The sequence below is a fragment of the Mus musculus genome, chromosome 4 (assembly GCF_000001635.26).
Source record: "Mus musculus strain C57BL/6J chromosome 4, GRCm38.p6 C57BL/6J".
In the NCBI taxonomy this organism is placed as follows: domain Eukaryota; kingdom Metazoa; phylum Chordata; class Mammalia; order Rodentia; family Muridae; genus Mus; species Mus musculus.
This window is the reverse complement of record NC_000070.6, coordinates 117973625-117995764: the sequence shown is the minus strand read 5'-3', so window position 1 is coordinate 117995764 and position 22140 is coordinate 117973625. Positions and strand designations below refer to the sequence as shown.

The window sequence follows — 22140 nt, the reverse complement described above, 5'->3', positions numbered from 1 at the left end:
GATCTGGCCATGCTCAGATTGTCTCTCGGCACCATAATGATGCTTGCTGGTCAGAATGGGGGGAGGACATCTTTGCCCCATGACCTCACCATGGGTTCAATGATCTTTGTGGGTGGAACCATGCTTAGTACCTTGACCAGGCTCACAGTGGCTCATTATGTTGTCCTAGCAAAGACTGAATGCAGCTGGGACCTTGACTTTCTCAGTCCACACAGGGGAAAAAGAGACATGGGTTTGGAGCCAGGCAAACCTGGGTCTCACTCTTGCTTCCCCACTTACTGAGCCATGTGACCTTGCATTGGTCTCTCAGTCAAGTTGAGCTTCAGCCTTGTCTGCAAGAGTGGAGACAGCGAGCCGGGTGTGGTGGCACATGCCTTTAATCCCAGCATTTGGGAGGGAGAGGCAGGTAGATTTCTGAGTTTGAGGCCAGCCTGGTCTACAAAGTGAGTTCCAGGACAGCCAAGGCTACACAGAGAAACCCTGTCTCGAAAAACCAAAAAAAAAAAAGAGTAGAGACATTGATCCCTACCACCTAGGCAGTTGCCATCCTGACGGTAACTCATGGTCTGGGGCCTGGCCTGCAGTCAGGGCTCAGTCAGGGGCAGGAAATGCTGTTGCTGCTCTGTCCTCACCCCCTGCCTGCCTCCACTCCTCACGCATACACCTTCCCGTAATATATTCTGGGCAGGAGCTGTCAGGACTTGTGTAGACTGTACACACAAACCCAGGTGATTGGCAACTGTTGATACAGGAATGCTGTGCATAGCAGGAAAGTGGCTGTTGGCATCTTCAGCCACACAGGATGCAACTGATAACTTATAATTTAGAGTTTTTTTTAAGCCTTTTGACCACCTGACAGAGCTGTCAGAGAATAATGTCTCCAGGTACCTAACCTCCGGGCACTGCCCTGAAAACCCCTCTTTGATACCCGTTCATTGCGCATGCCATTCTTCAGCAGGGAATGCCTCCCAGTCTTGTCCCTAAGAGCCATCGCTTTACTTTAACAAGCAGCTCGAGTGTTGGCGGCACCACGGACTGCAGAACTCTTCTCACAGGACTGTGCCGCAGGCAGACCTCTCCCCTCAACTGTGGGGAGAGGGGCACTGGGTGATGAAGCCAGCACTCATCGTGGTGCACCGTCCACACACAATATGCTTTGTGTCCCTTTGTGTTTGTGTTTACAACGCCACCTCAGATGTCACCTGGTAGGTGACGTTTCACTCATCATCGGGTTTCCATAGCTCTTTGTACATTTCTTTTTATAATACTTTGAAGTTCCTTCCTGAGTCCTCACTTATTCCTGTCTAACCTTCATCCTTAATTTACCTCCTATCACCACTTACCAACTGATCTGAGGTCACCTCCCATTCTTGTCCCCCTGCTCCCATGCTCCTGACCTGGGCTTGGTGAGGCAGGCAAGCATTGGCATTCTAGTGACCTACCTGTGCACTCTGCTGTGTTCAGGCCACTGCACCACGGTGCCCATCAGCACCACCAGCACCACCAGCATCAACAGTGGAGAGAAGCTGAAGTGCCTGAGAATGTATTAAGTGTAGACCATTCTTCCCTCAAACGCTGATGTTAGGGAACTCCCTCAATGGCTCAAACATATTTTTAGATTGATTGATTGATTGATTGATTGATTTTGTGTGTGTGTTTGTGTGTGTGTCCCCTTCCCCTTTGTGGGTCCTCGGGATTGAACTCAGGTCATGAGGCTTGGGCACAGGCCCCTTTACCCCAGGATTCATCTTAGCAGCCCAGAATTCTTTTTTTTTTTTTTTTTTTTTTTATTGAGTACCAAGAATTACACTGGACATTGGGAAGACAATTTTTAAAAATGCAGCCAAGATAGCTGTTTTGCAACATCTGGGAGAAGTAAACTTTAGTTGGATCAAAGGGTTCTGATGAAATTTACGTAAAACTGTAAAGGCCCTGGCCCTGGATTGGCTGCTGAGTGGGGAGAGGGAGACTGAAGAGACCTCAGTCCTGCCCAGGATGGAGGCCGATGCACAGTTAGCTCTGTAGGCTATACAAGGAGCCAATGGCAGCTTTGGAGCATCAGAAGAGCTGGCTTGTGTGTGACTTGGTGCAGAAGGACAGGCACACAAGTGCATCTAAAGGAGTCCTCTGGGCTAGTCTTGGCGTGCTCACCCAAACAAAAGGCTGTTGACATTTCTTCTGGAGAGTCATGAAAAGCTCCAGGCTGAGGGTGAGCCATTTCTGCTTCTGCAAGTCTGACAAGAGAAAAATGAAAATGGAGCCAGGTGTGGTGACACATGCCTGTAATCTCAGCACTTAGGAGGCTGATGCAGGAGGATTGCCAGGAGCTCAAGGCCAGTTTGTGCTATGTAGCAAGACCCTCTCTGAAAATGCCAAAAAAAGATGAGGGGGAACAGGAAAAGTGTGGCTCATTAATTCAAGGTTGCCCCTAGAATTGGGATTGAGTCTACACAGCATGTGGGCTTAATTCTGGAAGCTCCCTACAGAGCATGCCCAGGGCATAGGAGAAAACTTCCTCCCCATCTACTGTGGGAGCCAGGACTCAGCCTCCATCCTCATCTGCACCTCCCAAAATGCAGTCCTGCCCTGCCCGTGGTGACCCTTCACCCTCCTCCTCAGCCCAGGGGACATAGGTCAGTTCTGTCCCTCTCCAGCCCCTGCGGCCTCAGCAAGGCCTCTGCAAAGTTCTGGGAACTGTAACAAATAAGAATCGTCACCGTCCAAGAGCTGCCATGAGTGGGCAGTGTGGTCACGCAGGGACAGTGAGCTGAGCTTGCTTTCCTCAGGGCATCTCACTAAACTGCATGCAGAAATCTTCCTACGAGAGGTTAGAGCTCTGCTCACTGCTGGTGGGAAATTAAAAACTAGCCGGTACCCAGCACCAGTTTGGAGATAGGGCCTGGGGTTTGTAATAATCCTAGCACTTAGGAGCCCGAGGCAAGAGAATAGCAAGGTCAAGGCCAACTCAGCTACTTGGTGAATTCGTAGAGAGCCTGAGCTACATTGTCAAAACCTGGTAAGAATGGATAAATGAGTGTTTGATGGGAGCTCCCAGGTTTCCGCACTGTTGGCCAGAGAGAGTGAACCCAGCCCACACTGTGCCCACTAAAACACCAGGCATCGATTGCACAGCGCTATGGTGAGACTCCACAATAGTCTTGTGACCAGCAGAGCCAAGGTTCTCAGCAGTTCAGACAACCCAACCCAATGTCTCTATCCCCACTTCCACCCTCCCTAAACCCAGGAAGTACCTGAGCAACTCAGCTGATCGGCTTGGTTAGCAGGACTATGCCCCTCCCACAATAGAAACCGCCCTCCTAGTGTTCCAAAAGAAAAGCAAGAAGTGCCACCAGGCCATCTTCCATCTCTCTTAAAAGCAGCTAGGCCATCAATCCTTACAACAGCTCCTCCTGTTGAGGGCCTTAGGAAAGCCAGGTTTCCCTACCTGCCAGTCCCTGTCTGATCAGGTCCCATTCACGCACCCTCAGCCTTGGGGAGGCAGCCTATCTGAGTGACTCATTCCACCATCACCCCCAACTCCCCATGATGCCCTCAAGAAACAATTGAGCTCAACACAGCCCGCCCACCTTTGGCCTTGGTAAGCAATAGGGCTAGCCTACCCCTGGGTAAACTAGTCCCCAGAGGCCCTGCAAAGACACCGGTTAACCCTTTTGCACACTAATAAGGACTCCTTAGAGATCTGCTGGTCCAGCCTAGCCCCTGTGTCTTTCAGACATTGATAGGCACCTAGCCTGATTAGCACAAAGACGGTCTGTGATAGGAGAGAGAAAGTTAGCAAAAAGAGGATCTTAAAGGAATAAGGGGAAAAAAAGCAATGAAACCTTGGAGCTAATGAAGTCAGTAAATAAAATAAAAAATGCAGTTGCAGGCCTGGATAATAGAATGGGTCTGATCAGATAAGAAAAGAGGAAATAACAGAACAGAAAACATGTAAAAGAGTGAAGAAAGCCCTCAGACTGACTGTGTGCCATTGAGTAGACACAGTTTTGGCATCCCCGTTGTGCATGCTATAAGGGGGAGACCAGAAGAATGAGTTAAAAACAAACAAACAAGCTGGCCAGGCATGGTGATGCAGCCTTTAATCCCAGCACTTGCGAGGCAGAGGCAAGTGGATCTCTGTGAGTTGGGGGCTAGCCTGGGCTACACCATCAGACCCTGTCTCAAGAACCAACAAAAAGTACAAGCTGTAGCCGCTAGAACAGCGTAATATTGGTATTAAAAACAACCCATAGGTCAATGGGATAGAGTATACAGCACAGGGACAACCCTGCATACTTACTGCCAGCGGAAATTTGAACAAGGCAGCCAGCCAGAGCACCTGTTAGAGGAAACTCTTGAGTTGTGTGCTGAGAAACCCAGATATCCACTTGTATTTAAAAAAACAAAACAAAACAACCCAGATCACTGTTGCTCACCATATAAAAAGTGAATTCAAAATGGACCAGAGACTTAAGCATAAACCCAGGACAATGAAATTACTAGAAGACAGGAGACACGCTCCAGGACATTGGCCTAATTAAAAATGCTTTGGATGTAATCCCAAAGGCATGGGGAACAAGTGCAGATGACTAACCGACAGGATTGTAGCAAAGCGGAAAGCTTCCACACAGCCTGCAAACCGAGAGAAAACATTTGCAAGCCGTGTCAACAGAAAATTAATCTCCAGAACTTATAAGGATCTCATTCAACTTGACAAGGAAGTAACTGATGTAAAAATGGATGAATAACCCAGATAGACACTTCCTTAAGAGATGTATTATTTACTGCACGAACCTATTCAAGAGCATGTGTATTGAGGTCAGAGGACAGCGTGAGTGGGGTCAGTCCTCTCCTCCCACTATGTAGGTTCTGAGAATCAAACTCAGGTCAGAAGGAATCTTTACCTGCTGAGCAATCTCACCAACCCCAAGACCCGTGCTTTTTATAAGTACACAAGCTAGGCATGGTGTTCAGCCTGTAATCCAAGCACTAGGGAGGTGAGATAAGAGGATCAAGAGTTCAAGGCCAGCTTTTGGCACTGAAGACCCTGTCTCAAAGACAAACAAAGGTGCTTTATACAAGTAACAATGGGGCAGGTGGGGAACAGATTTGTAATCTCAACACTCAGGAGACTGAGGCAGGAGGATTGTGGGCTTGAGAACAACTGGCCTCTGTCATGGTGAAACTCGGTTTCAAACAAGCAGGCAAGCAAACAGAAAACAGCAGTAACAACAAAGCCACAAATAGCCAACAAGTGTATGGGAAAAAATGTTCAACATCACAAATCACCAGGGAAACACAAATTGAAACCACTCTGAGAAGTCCTCTGGCCCCTCATAGAATGAGTGCTACCCAGAAGACAGAAAATGACAAATGCTAGTGAGAGTGTGGAGCAGGGGCAACTCTCTCTCCTGTGACAGGAATGTAACCAGTACTGCAACATAGAGAACAGAAATGGAGCCGGTTGTTAGCCAGCCTCCATGCTGTAAGCTACTCCCAGTTTTTAAAAAGGATTTAAAGGGGACAAAGCAGAAGCAGCGCCTCCACACTAAACAGCAGCCCCATCACTGGTGTGAACCCACGGGGTGTGTACATTGCCGTGTTTACTACACGGGAACAGTCAACATGGGAAAGCAGCCTGAGCCGTGGATGGGTGTGTCGATAAAGAAAACTGGGAGCATGTCCACCATGAAGCATCAGTCAACCATCACAAAGAATGCAATCCTGCCACTTGCAGCCACTCGGCTGGAACTAGAGGACACTATGGTAACAAAAGGAGTCTGGCCCAGTTCGTGTTCACCACTTACGGGTGGGAGCGAGGATACTGATCTCCGTGCAGCAGAGGTGGGTCGTGGTTTCCAGGACTTGGGAAGGGAATGGAGGTAGAAGAAGGATGACTATCGGATACAGGAGCAGATGTTAGAAGGAATATGTTTACCATACAGTAGGGTAGCTATGGTTGAGAACAACTGTGTGTGCATGGAAACAGCAGAGAGGAAGTCATGGTCCAGCACAAACGTCGACAGAGGGATTATGTCAGTTACACTGACCCGATCATTGTGTATCTCCCGCATGTATTAAAGTATAGATATGCACAACTCTTATGTCATGAAAATTAAAATACAAGGGCTAGAGAGATGGCTCCTCTAGAGTGCCAGAGCTCAGTTCCCTACACCACACAGTATGTAACTCTAGTTCCAAGAGATCCGATACCCTCTTCTGGCCTCCAAGGGTACCAGGCATTCATACATAAAGGCGGAGCACCCACACGCATACAAATTTTAAAAACTAAAATTAAAGAATATAAAGATACAATAAAATAAGCGAGCTCTCCAGGCAAAGACTCTAGAAAAGGACACAAAGGGAAGGAGACACATGTGTAAGCAATTTGGCTGGCCTGGAGTGGAAGTCTCAGGTGGCCACCAGCCTTAAGCTTCATACTGAGACACTTGCACTGTACTGTGAAGTCAGCCAAGGTTTGAAAGCGAGGAGGGAGGGACAGCATCAGACGACAGGAGCCTAAAATGGAGAGAGTGGATTACAGGAGGTGAGCCTGCGAAGGAGGGCCTGGGAAGGAGTGATGGGACAAGGGTGGGTTTATGGGATATCAGGGAAGGACACAGCAGGTGGCTGGTGCAAGTTTGCATGAAACGGAGGTGTGAGCCAGGACTCCAGTTTTGGGCTTCTGGCAAGATCAGGAAGCCAGTTGCTGACCCTGAGGGAAGCACCTTGGAGCCAGCTGCTAAGCTCTCCTCTAGGAGATGCTGAGCTTGAGGCTGCCTAGAGATGCATACACCAACATCCAGTTTCTCCCTGCTGAGAGCAACATCGCCATGAATGCTGCTTCCAAGGATAGGCGCTGCTCCTGATGTAGTAGGAGAGTGGTCCATGGCCATGTCTAATCAGCTGTCACCAAACTGACCAGCGCAGGCCTATTTCCTTACCTTCCCCACCCTCTCTCATTCCTTATTTTAGAAGCATTTCCATTTCCCACGCATCATGTTGGGTACAGTGAAAAGGACTAACTCAAACCCCCAAACTCCAGGCCAGAAGTGGAGTAAAACATAAAAAACGACATCACCTGATGCACACTCATAACTATGAGGGTGCAGAGTGCCGGGAACACAAGAGGGAGACACCTGGTTAAACCCAGGGGCCAAAGAAGGCTTTTCTCCTTAAAGTGAGTTTCCAGGCTCACACTCCTGCTGCTCTGACTCTTCGTAGAACCACTTGGCCTCATTCCGATCATCAGCCTGTGGTGTTAGAAGGCCAAGAGAGACCATGGGCATGCTGCGAGGGTGTTTCCCCATCATTCAGTAGAAGCTTTCCTTTCCTGCCTTTGCCTTTGCCTCTCACCTGGGAGGGATGGGTGCTAGACTTGTGAGCAAGTGGGATATGTATGTCAGTACTGAGTGTGTGGACCTACGCCATTCATGGGCCCCTCAGGGCTACACACATCCAGAGCCACGCAGAGTCTTTCCTGTTCTCCTGACCTCCTCTAGACCACTACTGTCTTACAAGCCACACCTCAGTCCTGTCTCTCCTCAGAGACACTGGAGGAAAGCCACGTCTGAGCCCTCAGCAGCCTGGGTTAGCAATGTGTCTAGCACTGTGTCTCCTCCCTACTCAGTAAATACAGCCCAGGGAGGGGTATGGCCAAGACAGCCCCTGGAGGAAGCTGGCTCTGGTGGGGGAAGTAGGAAAAGGGGATTTCCTAGTCACATCTTAAAGATGACGCAGGATTTGCACAGTTGAAGGTAGCAGGGTACATGCTCTCGAAGAGGGGCCATGCAAGTTGAAAAAACACATGAGCTGGGCATGGTTGGGGTATGGCATTTCATCCCACAGTGCTGGTAGAGGTCCCCCAGGGCCAGGTCCTGGGAGTGCTTACAGGCAACTTAAAAAGAGTTTAGAGCCCGCTCTGAAAGACACAAGCTTCTGGGTCAGCAAGATGGCTCAGTGGGCAAAGATGCACACCACTAACCCTGAAGTGGGCAAAGATGCTCACTGCTAAACCTGAGTCAGCAAGATGGCTTAGTGCGTAAAGATGCTCACTGCTATGCCTGACCGCCTGATTTCAGTCCCTGGGACCCCATAGTGGAAGAAGAGAACCTGACTGAAAACTTACCTCCTACAAGTTGTCCTCTGACCTTCACATGTACATGTGCATTTGTGTACACACACACAGACACCCCCCCACATACATACAGACCACACAGACACACGTACACAGACACACACACACTACACACACACAGACACATGCATACCTTTGGGAGTCCCTACTTACCTTTCTTGAAAACTCTGCACTCGATCTACTAAAAAAGATAAAATGAAGACATAAATGAACATTTGCTGATAATCATAAATTTGTTTTTAAATAATTCTTTGCTATACATATAATTTTGCCATTTACTAAAGGTTAAAACAAATTTACATACTAATGAGGTGGATGCACCATACTTCAGGACATAGAGAATCTTCAGTGTTTTTCAGAGTTGAGCGATATTTTTATTTTATAATTATCAGAGCTAAGAATGCTACTTTACATAAACAGTAGTGCAAAATGGCAAAAATGTGTCAGGGCTATTTAAGAAATTTCTGGAGATTCTGTTTTAATCCTGAGTCAGAATTCATTGAATGATGCTTTTTGATTAAGTCTGCAAACTCAAGCAGTGATATTTAAGGGAAGTGTCTGACAGTGTGGTGCAAAGGTGCATTCGTTTGATACACGCTGGAGAGTAATAGGAAGAAACACTAGAAGTCTTTGTTTCCTGATAACTGAGCTGTTATGGTTCTATAAATAACAGGAGGAAAAGTGCCAGAGATATGGCTCAGCGGTTAAGAACGTGTACTGCTCTGGTAGAGAGCCCAAATTCAGGTTACAGCACTCATATACAGAGGCTCGCTCACGGCTGCCTTGATCTCCAGCCAAAGAGGGATCCAAGAGCTCCGATCCTGCTATCTCCAATCGCACATTTTTAAAAGTAATAAAAATTGGACCCCAATGGAAGAGCTAGGGAAAGGACTGAAGGAGCTGAAGGGGGTGGCAACCCATAGGAAGAACAACATCAAGTAACTGGACCACCTAGAGCTCCCAGGGACTAAACCACCAACCAAGGAGTACACATGGAGGGACCCCGTGGCTCCAGCTGCGTATGTAGCAGAGGATGCCTTATGTGGCATCAGTGGGAGGAGAGGCCCTTGGTCCTGTAGAGGCTTGATGCCCCACCTTAGGGGGATGCTAGAGTGGTGAGGTGGGAGTGGGTGAGTGGGTGGAGGAGCACCCTCTTAGAGGCAAAGGGAAGGGGGAATGGGATGGGGGGATTTGCAGACAGGGAACTGGGAAGGGGGACAACATTTGAAATGTAAAAAAAATAAGCAATTAAATAATAATAATAATAATAATTAAAAACTTTAAGTGTAGAAAGGAGGGGGACCAAAGAAAGGCCAGAGAGATTAGCAAAAATTAGGAGAAAACAGATTTTTGTCCTCTCAAAATGAAAGGCGACAACATAGGGAGTGTATAACAGGATATAAAATGTGGATTTTATTAGATTCAATAATCTACTTCTAAATATTAACACAAGGGGGAAATCCTGGGAACATATATCATTGCAGCATGCCTTTAGTAGTCTGTTTATAATAACAGCAAAAACATGAAAAGCAACCTAATAGTAGATGTCTCTCAGCCAAGAACGATTCAGGCAACCTGCCCACATGACAGTGTGTACGCATGAAAATGGTGATGGTGTCCAACTGTATTGATGGACACCACCCACCTTAATTTATGGTTTAAAAGTTTCTAAAGTGAGTTATGGAACAAGATATATGAAATAATTCCACTTGAGTTATATGTCTGCTTATGAAAAGAGAAGTCTGCAAGCCTTCCCACAAATCATCAGTGCCCCCAATAGCGGCACCCAGTAGGTCAAATCATCAGCGCCTCCAATAGTGGCACCCAGTAGGCCTCTTTCTGGCCTCTGCCTTTGATTGGGCTCTAGGAACCTTTCTTGGCTTCCTGCTGTTCATCTCCTCTGACCTTGGTCTGCTAGGCTGGCATTCAGGACTGAGAAATGGCAGAGTCGGTCCTGGGAGAACCCGTCAGCCCCAGCAGCCTGTTCTTGTCCTGCCCGGCACTTAGGGGCTTTCTTCCTGGAAACGCTGAGTTTCCCTGGCCCTTAGTCCCTCTGAGCCTACATAATTCTTCTGGAATAAAACCCTTCCCAGGGTCTCTGGGTACACATTCCTTGTCCTTGCCCACCTCTCCCACCCTCTAGCAAAATCGCCTGGCCATCCCCTCTCCCACGCCTTCTGTTCAGTCAAGGGGTTATTTTTAACAGCCTTGTGTATACCATGCTTAAATCCTGGCAAAACACCAGAGCTTTCGGATAGATGTTCAGGATAGAAATAGTCTCCTCTTCCCTCCCTCCCTCTTGCCTCCTCCCTCCCTCCAGGGTTTTCCTTTTAAAGAGAGAAAACAGCTAATCCAAACTGTGGATGGCCCTATGGAAAGTTCCCGTGACCCACCTAACTGTGCTTCACCGTGACCAGGCTGGAAGCTGGGACTCCAGTCAGCCCAGAGTGAGCCCAGGAAAAGCATGGGGCCTGCCACTCTCCTGAGCTTGGCAAACCTAGCGTCTCTGTGGCCAGAATCCTGAGGAGTCCCCAGCAGAGTGCTTTTCTCCTCAGTCACTCAACTCTGAAGAGCCAAACTCCTGAGCCCCGTAACTTGCCCTGTGGTCCTCACCGTGCCTTCCAGAGGCACCCAGTGAATGAAGCCTCTCTTCTGCACTATTTCCCCAGAGATTTGGAGCTGGTGGTCACACGATTTCAGGTCTCTGCCCTCATGAGGCATTCGCAGGAGCAGGTTTCCAACCTGGTGGACCTCTCCTGAGTCAGGTCCATCGATTTCCACTCCCTTTAGGGAACCCCACAAGTAGAGTGTGTGCTTCCTCCAGGGGTGGCCTGACAGAAGACTTTCTCCATAATAGCCAAATGCTCCAAGTAGGCCACTTTTTAGTGATCACATCACACTGACTCTCTTAGTTTCATGTCTGTTGTTGAGATAAAATACCCTGACAAAAAGCAAACTGGGGAATAAAGGGCTTACTTTAGCTCCTGCTTACGATCCACTATATGGAGAGTCAAGGCATCAGGAACTTGATGGAGCTGCTCAAGAGCAGAGAGAGAATGGATGTGTCATGCCTCCTTGCATGCTTGCATATTCTTAGCTTGATTGCTTCACTCTCATATGGTCCAGGAATTCCCTGGCTAGGAAATGGTGCCACCCACAGTGGGCCGGGTCTTCCCATAGTATCAGTTATCTTAATTAAGACAGTCCCCACAGACATGCCCATAGGCCAAACCAACATACACAATAGTTCATTGAGTCCAGGCATTCTAGGTGTGTCAAGTTGATAATTCAAGCTGACCAGCACACTGACCAGAGCCTTTTTTTCCAGTGGTGGGAGTTGAACCCAGGTCCTCATATGTGCTAGAGAAGCACCAAACCACTCAGCTGCAATCTGTCCCTACGCCACGAGCCTGTTCTCTAAGCATGTATGACGATTCCATCATACATGTGGATGATCCCATGTACGTTGTGGGCCCAGACCAAGTCTGCCACTCTGGAGCCATGTCCATGTGACAGGATTAGACACGTAGAGTGAGGTATTTGTTGATGACACCATGAAGAATGCAGGAGACTTTCCTGGGGCAACTCAGAGCATCCTTGGTTAGTCCCAAGACCCTCCCTACACGTGGCGCAGCCACATTCTCTGGTGGATGGTGTCTTCTTGCTTTCTTTGGAATAAAGTATGCCCAAAGTACATGACAATAACCTGGAGGTCCCAGAAAAGCCCTGGTCAAAGGCCTGAGGATGTAGTTTAGTTGGTAGGATGCCTGCCTAGCATGCATAGAGCTCTAAATTCAGTTCCCAGCACAGCAGGAAACTAGGCTTGGAAGGCCAATTAGTGACCCATGCCTTTAATCCCAGCACTCAGCCAAAGGGAGGTGGATCTGTGAATTGAAGCCTGCCCTGACCAGAGAGCTACATAGTAAGACCCTATCCAAAAATAATTAATTAATTAAAAATTAAAAAACAAAATTAGGTATGGAACCTGGGAATGGGGGAAGCACCCGGGAGGTGGTGGAAGGGGGATCAGAAGAAATTCAAGGCAGGAGCTAGAGAGATGGGCCAGTCCAGCAGAACTATGGGGATCTGGGTTCAGATTCCAGCATCCATGGCAAAAGCCAGGCACAGCTGCACACACACCTGCTGACTCCAGTTTTATTGGAGGCTGCAGATCCCAGACTGGGTGGAATAAAGACTTTATCTCAGAGAAATAAGGCAGGCTGACAAGGCAAGCTGCCCAGTCCTCCTCTGACTTTTATAAGCGCGTTCACCTACACACACATGAGTGTGCATGTTGAATTCAAGGCCAGCCTGGGATCCATGCGACCTTGTCTCATATGAATAAAAATAAAGAAGATTCCTGTCAAGAGCCCTGGGGAAAGGGCAGGGGCTATGCAGCCAGACACCGCATGCACGCACGCAAGAGCCTTTAAGAATAAGGCATCGACTACGATAAGGTCTGTAGGAGAGAGAGCTGGGCCTGGGCCTCAGATCCAAAGCTGTGAGGACAGGGCTGGCTCAAGTGTTCTCAGTCACTCTGGAGCCTCCAGACTCCAAAATGGCTCATACCCAGCCAGAGAAGCAGTGCATGGAGCAGGCAGAGCCCAGCCTCAGGCTGAGGGAGTCCCTCTGGGCTGCTGTCAACTCTGCCTCTGACCTGGCACTCCCTGTGCACGAAGGGAATGGCTGATACCAAAACTGGGAGGGGAGGAAGGGAAACGGGAGGAACTGCCAGTTATTGAGCAATGTGGCGTGCCAAGACTTCCTACGCCTTATCCCGCTTCCTCTCTACAGCAACCGGGGAGGTAGGCGGTAATGTGCAGCCCACATCACATCCATTCATTCATCAAGTATTTAGCAGGTGACAATTAAGTGTCAGGCTCTGCTGGCTGTGAGAGAATCTGACAGGCAGCCTGCCTTCATTGGAGCGCATGCTCAAATAGAGACATGGCACAGAAACAAGACATATACGTAAAACTGAGTTAAGTACAGTTAAGGTTCTGTAACTGGAAGTGTCAGGGGAAAGTAAAGAGGAATGGAGAGGAGGGAGTTGAAGAGACTGATGTTTCAGGGGTTGAGAAACAAGTAGGAACCCAAGGGTCACGGAAGTCGACCACAGTTACAGCTCAGATGAACGGTTAGGGGTACCGTAGAGATGCGGGTGAGCAGCGCTATGGAGCTGGTAGATTGCTCCAGCAGGTTCCTGTGAAGTAGACAAGGCCAGTTCAGATTGCCACAGATGCTTCAAGCAGTGGGCTGTCTAATGGAAGCATAGAGATAGTCTGAAGGGTCATCCAGATTAGAGAACCCAGCGTGACCACACTGGGCTCAATGAGAGACCACGCCGAGTGTACTTTTCCCGTTCACAGTTTCTGTGCAGGTGTGTGGATGGGGGTGGCTGATTTTAACTACTTTCCCATTCACAAGAAAAGAGAAAAGGAAGCTGAGACTGAAGGCCAGCTCAGTGGAGTCAGTTACAGATTTGGTATGTAAGGAGGTGAGAACCGCAAGCGAGTCTCCAGGGGAGGATGCTGAAAAGATGGCATCTACTCCTAAGTATAGGTGGAGGAATGGGCAAGCCACCTGTGAAGTTGTGATTCTGCAGAGGACTCCGGTGATCAGAGGTAACCTAGCCTAGGACAGAGGCAGGAATAAGTAGCCGGAACAGGCAGGGAAAAGCAGGTTCCAGGGCACATCTGCCTTCACGTTCCCAGTTTCTGTATTCAAAAGGAGACCTCTTTCCTGTGCCCCACCTTTTGAGGAAGGAGGAGGGTACCGTCAGTATTGAGGCAGATAACAATTGCTTTTAGAGCCTACCCCCCACTTTAATATTGACAGAGCCTACAGTCGAGAGGAGACACACCTGCTAAGAAAGGGGTGACGGACTTGAAACAGGTGAATCATTGTTGGTTTGTGGTCACAGAGGCACAAGGCTTCCAGAGAGGTCAAGGCCGAAAGCAGTATGAGAAGGAGGGAGGGGAAGAGGGGGGGAGGAGGAGGGCGGGAGGGGAAGAGGAGGGAGGGAGGGGAAGAGGAGGGAGGGAGGGGAGGAGGAGGGAGGGAGGGGAGGAGGAGGGAGGGAGGGGGGAGGAGGGAGGGAGAACAAATATGAATCAGAACTAGGATCTTAGCTGTAACGTGGGAGACACCGCATCTCACATGCTATCATAAGACTTCAAAGACCAGGAGTTCACATGTGAACCAGTAAGAAGGCTGGAACTTGGTCACCTCTAGGACACGTGTCCCTGCCAGGGTTGGCAGTGTAGGTCTTGGGGAGCTGTTGTGTGGCTAGAAGAACCCAGAGTAAGTCTCTAGCCCTGGATTGACAGTCATGGGGTGCAGATTGCAGCAGAGAATGGGGGAGCTTTAAGATGCTGGGTGTGGATATGGGAATCAAATGCTGTAGCCCTGTAGTTTATGGCTATGACAGGCCCTTGTCCCATGCACAGGATCTCCAATATGCTAAGCGCTGTTCTAGAAATTGAATGTGGTATTGAGGTAAAGTGATGTAGCTCAGCAGTAGGGTGCATGGTTATCTTATCCAGGGCCCTGAATCCTATCCCTTCCAGGGAGGAGAAAGGGAGACGATCTCACCAGTTCAAAACTAGCCTCTCTGCAAGCTGGGCGTGGTGGTGCACGCCTTTAATCCCAGCACTCGGGAGGCAGAGGCAGGTGGATCTCTGTAAGTTTGAGACCAGCCTGGTCTACAGAGTGAGTTCCTGGACAGCCAGGGCTACACCGTGAGACCCTGTCTCAAAAATAAGACAAAATAAAGAGACAAACAAAAATAGACCATGTTGGGTATGCAGAGCTAGACACATAGAGAGGTTGAGGAGGGGCTAAGGTAGGAGGAGAGCTACACCCTGTCATGCCGCTACATCTGGGTTATGCTGTGACCAGAGTCTAATTGTAGAGCAGCTCCCCTGAGTATTGAGACACGGTCTTTCCAATTGTCACTAGCTTCCTCCGTTCCATTAGGAGACTGATCTGGTATTAATTAAAAAAAAAAAAAAAACCAGTTCTGTCATAATAGCTCCACCCAAAATTATCCACAATGCTGGAACCCCTGAGCCCCACAAAGGTGGGCAGAGAGCTTTCCTTCGAGCACAGTCCTCAAGGGAACCTGAATGGGAAATCCCAGGAGCAGCCTGTGCTAATGCATCAGCGCCGTGGGGCAGTGACTAAGAGTGTGATGCAACCTAGCACCATGGGTGTGGAGCATGATGTAATGTAGTCTCCTGAGACAGGAGCTACTGCTGACACAGCCTCCCTTCTACCCTGAAGACCACCGTCAAGACTCTAGTGGCAGTGGGTACCACATGCTCAACCTTATCTTGCAACTTCAGTGCTTACCACTGAAAGAGAGATAAGGGTTAGGGTTCAGGGATGGTTCATCTCTTCTTTGGGGAGCCTAGTGGCCTATGGGCCTTCTGGGTAAGATGCTCAGGGTTAAGCAAGCATACCCATAGCATAGGAAACTGGGGTCTTTGACCACTCACACGCTCTAGTCTTTCCCTCACCTCCTTCCTTAGACCATAGACAGTAAGGGATTGCAGAGTTGATGATAATTGGCTAGAATTGACCATATGTCTGTCTCCAGACCTCTGTCCTCTATCCTGAAGATAGAAGGCCCTCTGACAGGACAGCCTCTGCTCATTCACTGCCATTTGTATCATCCCTGAACAGAAGAAAACCAACCATTGCGGTCCCCTTTCTCTAGAACATGTTTATAGGGCCCAGAGAGTAATAGTCACCTGTATTGGGTTCCTGAGGCTGTTCTAGAAGGTTCCTCTTTCGTGGCTCTGGAGGCCAGAACTGAAAACAGGACATCTGAGCTGATGTCAGTGTCAGCTGAGCCATGCCCCTGTTCTTGCCATGCTCTGGACCACCGTTACCTGTCACTCAGCTCCCTGACCCTTGATGAGTTGTCTCTCCTTGTCCCATGGCCACTCCACTTGGCTCCTGTTGTCTCTGTGTGTGGTGAAGCCTCCCTCTGCCTTTGTCACCTAAAGCCATTTTCGAGTACAAAACAGGCCCACTCAGCTGTCAGACCTGGAATGGCCCATCTCACAGTCCTATTATGTGAGGTTTATGCTCTGCCAGGAAAAATGAAGGCAGTAAACAGCTAATGAGTAAGTCGCTTCACAAACTAGAACAAGGTAAATATTGGGAGGTGGGGAGAAAGAAAAGGAGTGTGGCCGGACAGACGGCAGGAACAGACAGGTTCAGTGGTGAGCAGGCTGGTCAGGGCTGGCTTAGGTGAGATCTGAATAAAGATTGGAAGGAGGGAAGAGGTAAAGCCAATGTGTATCTGGAGGAAGAACCTTACAGGCCAGGGAAACAGTTCAATGCCCAAAGGCGGCAAAGAGTGTGGCCATAGTACCAGGAGCTGTAAGAAGCTCTATCCCAGAGGAAACTGAGGCCTACAGGCCATTGCAAGGTCTCTGAACGGGATGTGAGGGCATCGCATGTTCTCGAAAGAACAGCTTGTTCTTGGAGGGAAGGACTTGATCCATTTTTTCAAGGGCATAGGGAAAGATGTGCAGCCGATAGGGGCAGTTCTGTAGATTTGGGCAAAGGTGGAAATCAGACCTCCTTGATCAGATCTTATCTGCTATGTCAGGCACAGTTCTTGGTGTTGGGAGCCATAGCTTGCACAGTTCAAATAGAGCTTAGGTTTCCATATAACAAGCAAGAGTCCATGGGAGAGGCAAGACAGTGAACCAGACAGCCTTGTGTGCCTTGGAGGACACTACAAGATGTACTAGAGAACGAATAGGAAGCCCGCTGAGATGGAAGAGTCCAACAAGACCTCTGTAAAGAGGTGCGCCAGGGCACACAAGAGCCAGCCTTGAGAAAGGTCCAGACACTAGGAAAGTCTGCTCCAGCCGAGGGTGGCCAGAGGCCATCAGTACATGGGATCAGGAAGGAAGGAAGATGGCCAGGGGTGAGAACGTGGGTGAGGCAGTGAGAGGGCTCCTGTCAGAGGAATGAGTGGCACGTGGGTCCTTTAGGAGGGCCGCTGCAGCCTGAGAGCAGGACAAGGGTGAAGGCCGGCCATCTACCATGCAATAGTCATGTAACACTGGGCGGTAGCAGAGGTAGGCGAGTGGTTGGGGGCAGAGCATGTTCAGAGATAGTGCTAACAGGACTTGCTGCTAACCTGGATGGGAAGCAGCCAAGACAAAGAGATGAGTCAAGAGGACTCGGGAATGCTACCCAGCTGGCAAGAGAGGGGCTTGCCCCTGTAGACTTTGAGGATCTAGGCAAGTGGCACTAAAAAATGAAAATGAATGACTCGTGGCTTGGGGCTTGACCAGCAGCATTAGCCTGGCCTTCGTCCTCACTGTGCCTGCCAGCGCCCCAGGCCTGCCATCCTCTATGGCTAGCCAGTCACTTCAATCCATTGCTCTCCTGGTCTCCCAGTCGTCCCCACACAGAGCTAAGCCCATCCAACCACTCTTCTGTGTGTGCTTCTAGGCAGCTTAGCCTTGACCACAGATGCCAGCCTCAGTGCCACCGTGGCTACCTCGTCTCAGCCTCTTGGGTCTGTTCAACACCGCTCAGAGGCCGTTGTCCCTGGTTGGCTTGTCACGGCACTATTGATCTTTAGCATTCACGGGTCACTGCAGTCCACACTCCCCGACTCCTGACCTCGAACCCCAGAGAAGAGTCTATCTGCTGAGCATCCTCGCTCCTCCCTTCTGCTAAGTTCACCTGTCAGGGATGCCATCTTCACATCATCTCCTCCCTCAGGGTCTTCATTCCACTGTCGCCCTCTGTCCCCCAACACCCCTTCTCTCGTCAGACTTGTCTTTTTAGTCTTGGAATGCAGACACACCGTTCTTCCCACCTGACCTCCACAGCTTCCACTCTGTCTCCCATCTCCGCTCTTTAAAAGTGCTCCCAGCTGTCCTCGGCACGGTCTCCCCTCTCCGTCTCCTCGGCTCCTGCAGTTCTGCCTTCTCTCCAGCCCCAACAGCATGTTCCCCGAAGGGGCCAGCAACTCTCCCGTATTCCCACAAGCAGCACAGTGAGTAAGAACATGGCTATAAATAGTGCTGACCCATGAGGTCACCTTGTTGATTAAATAAGATAATACATGCAGAGCCCTCAGCATAGGACCAGGGACACAGGGAGAGCTCGGGAGCTGTTTCCTATTAGCTGTGTGTTTATTGAGTTTTGCCGCTCCCTCTCTACCTGGCCATGTCACCCACCATCCACAAAGGCAGGGACTGGGTTCTTTGCTGTCATATCCCCAGTGACTAGCACAATGCCTGGGACAATAGCTGAAGTATATTGGGGAGACAGGTGGTGGATTCTGGGGACCAGCCTCTAGGTTCTGTGACTTGTGTAGACAGTCTGGCCATCTTTTGGTTTCTCCCCGAGTAGGAGCAACTCCCCAGAACTCCCTCCTCACCTCCCTCCTCTACAGTAGGTAGAGGCTTGTCGACAGAGTCACTGGGAGCCTGTCAACGGGAGCTCAGACGCTGCCCCTCCAGGGCCTCTGTCACAGCCTCTCCTCTCCTCCTTCAGCACAAGCCTCCTTGCCTGTCATACATGTCAGGCTGTGGCTCCAGCCTGTCTGGACACACATGTGGCACAGTCCCTTTGCAAGCAAAGGGCAGTGACTGGTAGCATTTCAGGCCTGGGGAGGGGATGGTATTTCTGAACAGTGGAGGCATCACTGAAACCCAGTCCTTTCAAACGAGGGGACCAAAAGGTTCATGAGGGGTTAGAACTCAGTCTGCAAAGGGCTTGCCTCGTGAGTTAATCGCCAGAATATACATCAAAAAGCCAAGTGTGAGCCAGGTATGGTGGTGGCACACACCTTTAGTCCCAGCACTCCCGAGGCATGGGCAGGCAGGTCTCTGAGTTCAAGGCCAACCTGGTCTACATAATGGACCAGGACAGCCAGGGCTACACAGAGAAACCCTGTCTCAAAAACAAACAAACAAACAAAGCCAAGTATGGTGGTACATATTTGTGATTCCAGTGTGGGGGAGCCAGAGGTAGGCAGATCCCTGGAGTTCACTGGCCGGGCAGTCTAGCCTACTTGGCAAGTTTCTGGCCAATAAGACAGCCTCTCTCAAAAGACAAAGTGGACCATATAAGACCATAGTGTGCACAGAAAATAGTGGTGGACCAGAGGGGTCAGCCCTAAGGAAGCTGTCAGGGAGGTAGACATGCTGTAGGCAGGCCTTAGAGAATGAGCAGAAGCTCATGGCAGTGAGGCAGGAAGAGACTTCTGGGTGAAAAGAACAGACACGAGCAGGCATGAGGTGTTTAGAGTGCAGTGAGTGGATCCTAGAAAGTATAATTGCATAGTTATAGAATAGGTCAGAGCCAGGGAGAAGGAAGGGAAGGAAGACAGGGTTTGTGGGGACTAGAGAGGTCAAAAGGAGATAGATTGTGAACATGCATACCAGACTCATCCAAGCAAAAAGGAAATGTGACTGAGCCCAGTTCTGGACCCACCCAAACCTGCAGCTTGTTTCTGCTTTCTTCTGAGCATCCTCAGATGCCAGTTTTGTCCATGTAGCTGCAAGATGGCTGTAGCCCTTCTAAGCCTGGATTGGCCAGCTTTATTTCCAAAAGGGTCACATGGCAGCTCTGTTTGGCTGTGGCCCAGGCTGTACTGGGGTTAGATAGTCTCTGCCACAACTGTTTAGCTCCACTGTTGAAGCATGAAAGTAGCCACAGCATATTATAGAAACAAATGGGTGTGTCCGTGTTCCAGTAAAACTTTATTTATGGGAAGAGACAGCTAGCTTAGAGGCTGCAGTTTGTCTAACCCCTCTTCTAGGCTTGGTGATCTTCATAGTGTAAAAGAAACCCCCTGCCTACCCCAGTGTCCAAATGCCTATAATCTTTTTTATAATTTCTTAGCTAATTTTATCTTATGTGGATGAGTGCTTTGACTTCATGTGCATTATGTGCCTAGTGTGTGTGCCTGTGCTTAGTGCCCTGAGAGCTCCAAAGAGGCATCCGATCCCTTGGAACTGGAGCTGTAGGTGTTTGTAAGTTGTTGTGTGGGTACTGAGAACCAAACCAAAGTCCTCTGCAAGGACAACAAGAGCTCCTAACTGCTGAGCCAGCTCCAGTCTTCCATTCTTTTAGTGTGTGTGTGTGTGTGTGTGTGGTGTGTGTGTGTGTGTGTGTGTGTGTGTGTGTGTGTGTGTTTTGTGTGTGTAGACGCACTCACGTGCATGTGTGCATATGTGCATGCATGTGTGTGTCCTCATCTAGGGCCCTCTGGAATGAAAAGCAGAATGTCATTACAACAAAGGGGGCTGAAGTGCAAGCACCCCCTGCAGAGCATGAGTAAGAGAGAACTTGAACTGGGCACCTGGAGTTTCCAGTCACTATGCAGCTTGAAACATACTGACATAGGCTCGGGGATCAGGCCAGCCCTGCAGTGCTGACCAGCGCCCTGCCTGGCCTTTCCCTGTGTGCAGTTTTTGCCCTTCCACAGCTTCACTATGCCCAGTCAGAAAACACTTTCTCCTCCCTCCTTCCCTCCCTTCCTTCCTTCTTTCCTTTTGCACGACTTTACTTACCTGGGTAGGACCAAAGGGCAGAGTCCCTGAGAACAGGGCTCAGGCTAAACCTTCTCCTTATGTAGACACTGCCTCATTCTGTCCAGCCTCACCTTGAAGGAAGGAATGCTTGCTATGGTTTCCATCCCCCGCCCCCAGGGAGTTTTCTATAGTACCCTGCTGTTCAGATGCCCTCCCCCAGCAGTTCTCTGCCAGGTCCATGAGTGCTTGTTACTCAGAGCCCAGCCCGGTTTAGTCATCATCTCCTTTCAAGAATCTTTCCTCTGTGCCCGATTCCATCTATCACCTTTGTGTCCAAAATACGGGCTCTGGAGATTTCTTCCCCATGATTGGTTCCTTGTCTCTACCATTAGCTTCTGAAAGAAAGACCAGGACTAGTTTACTTTATACTCTCAGCTAGGTCTAGGTCCACAACCTAGGATCAGGGGGCAGAGATGCATTCTGCCGTTTCAGCTAGTCCTGAGTAAGCTGGGAGAAAGGAGCTCGGTGTGGAACCACACTTGGGGGTCCGTCTGTCCATCCATCAGTCCGTCTGTCCATCCATCTCTTTACCTCTGAGCTTTCTCAGGGTACATGCCCACCTAGCCAGAAGATTTGGCATCCGTTTTCCTTAGACTCTTGCTTTCCCATGGGGGAGGGCAGTGAGGCGGAAGGCCAACCAGGCATCTAGGAAGCATTTATCATCCTTGCTTAGACATATCCCAGGATCTTACTGTGCAGGGTCCTTTATGGTGAGGTTACAGCAATTCTGTACTAAGCAAGACCAGGTAAGTCTTAGAAAACGTGTGTCCCTCTGTTTTGTGTGCCCATTCTTCTCCCTGTAGGTTCTGGAAAGGTGGTTCCGTGAGTCTGGCTTTCCCCCTCCGAGATGAGTCTCATTATCAGGCTAGGGTTGGGGCGAAGCCTACAGCTGAGTCTAATAGACAAATGTGCTATGATCTGCCGTCTGAGCCCTCACTGCAAGGCTCTGCCTTCTTGTGCTTTCTATGCTTTACAGCATGGTTATAGAAGTGGCTAAGAGGCGGGGCATCCAACGGGCACACTCACAGAGCTGAAGTTGATCCGTGTTCTAATCTAACTAACAAGCTCATATTACAAAGGTGCTTCTCTGTGCAGATAGAAGGGGCTGGGAGTGGCAGGAAGACCGACAGTGCCCACACATAACCCATCACTCATGATAATATGGCTCAGTCGACTCTCCTGTTGGCCTCTAAGCATGGGCTTGATGTTCTGAGCCTTAGATAGTATTTCAGATTGGGCTGGTGAGATGGCTCAGCAGGTAAAGGTGCTTGCCACCAATCCAGACTCCCTGGGTTCTAACCCGAGAAAGTATTATAGTGGAAGGAAGTTATCTGACTCTTCTAAGTTGTTCTCTGCTCTCCAGGAATGGGCTGTGATATAGTTATGTGTATACACACACACACACACACACACACACACACA

The 22140-nt window shown here is 49.4% G+C and overlaps 1 protein-coding gene and 1 long non-coding RNA gene across 21 annotated transcripts in view; one reads left to right on the top strand and one right to left on the bottom strand.

The window, feature by feature from the left end:
* The window catches only part of St3gal3 (ST3 beta-galactoside alpha-2,3-sialyltransferase 3), a 202821-nt gene that overhangs the window by 139208 nt on the left and 41473 nt on the right, over positions 1–22140 (top strand). The gene's annotated exons all lie outside the window — the stretch shown is intronic.
* 9530034E10Rik (RIKEN cDNA 9530034E10 gene) lies at positions 1786–20731 on the bottom strand. Its single transcript, NR_166452.1, has 3 exons — positions 20698–20731; positions 8291–8318; positions 1786–2234 (listed from the first exon to the last, which is right to left on the bottom strand). It is a non-coding gene; the product is annotated as an RIKEN cDNA 9530034E10 gene (long non-coding RNA).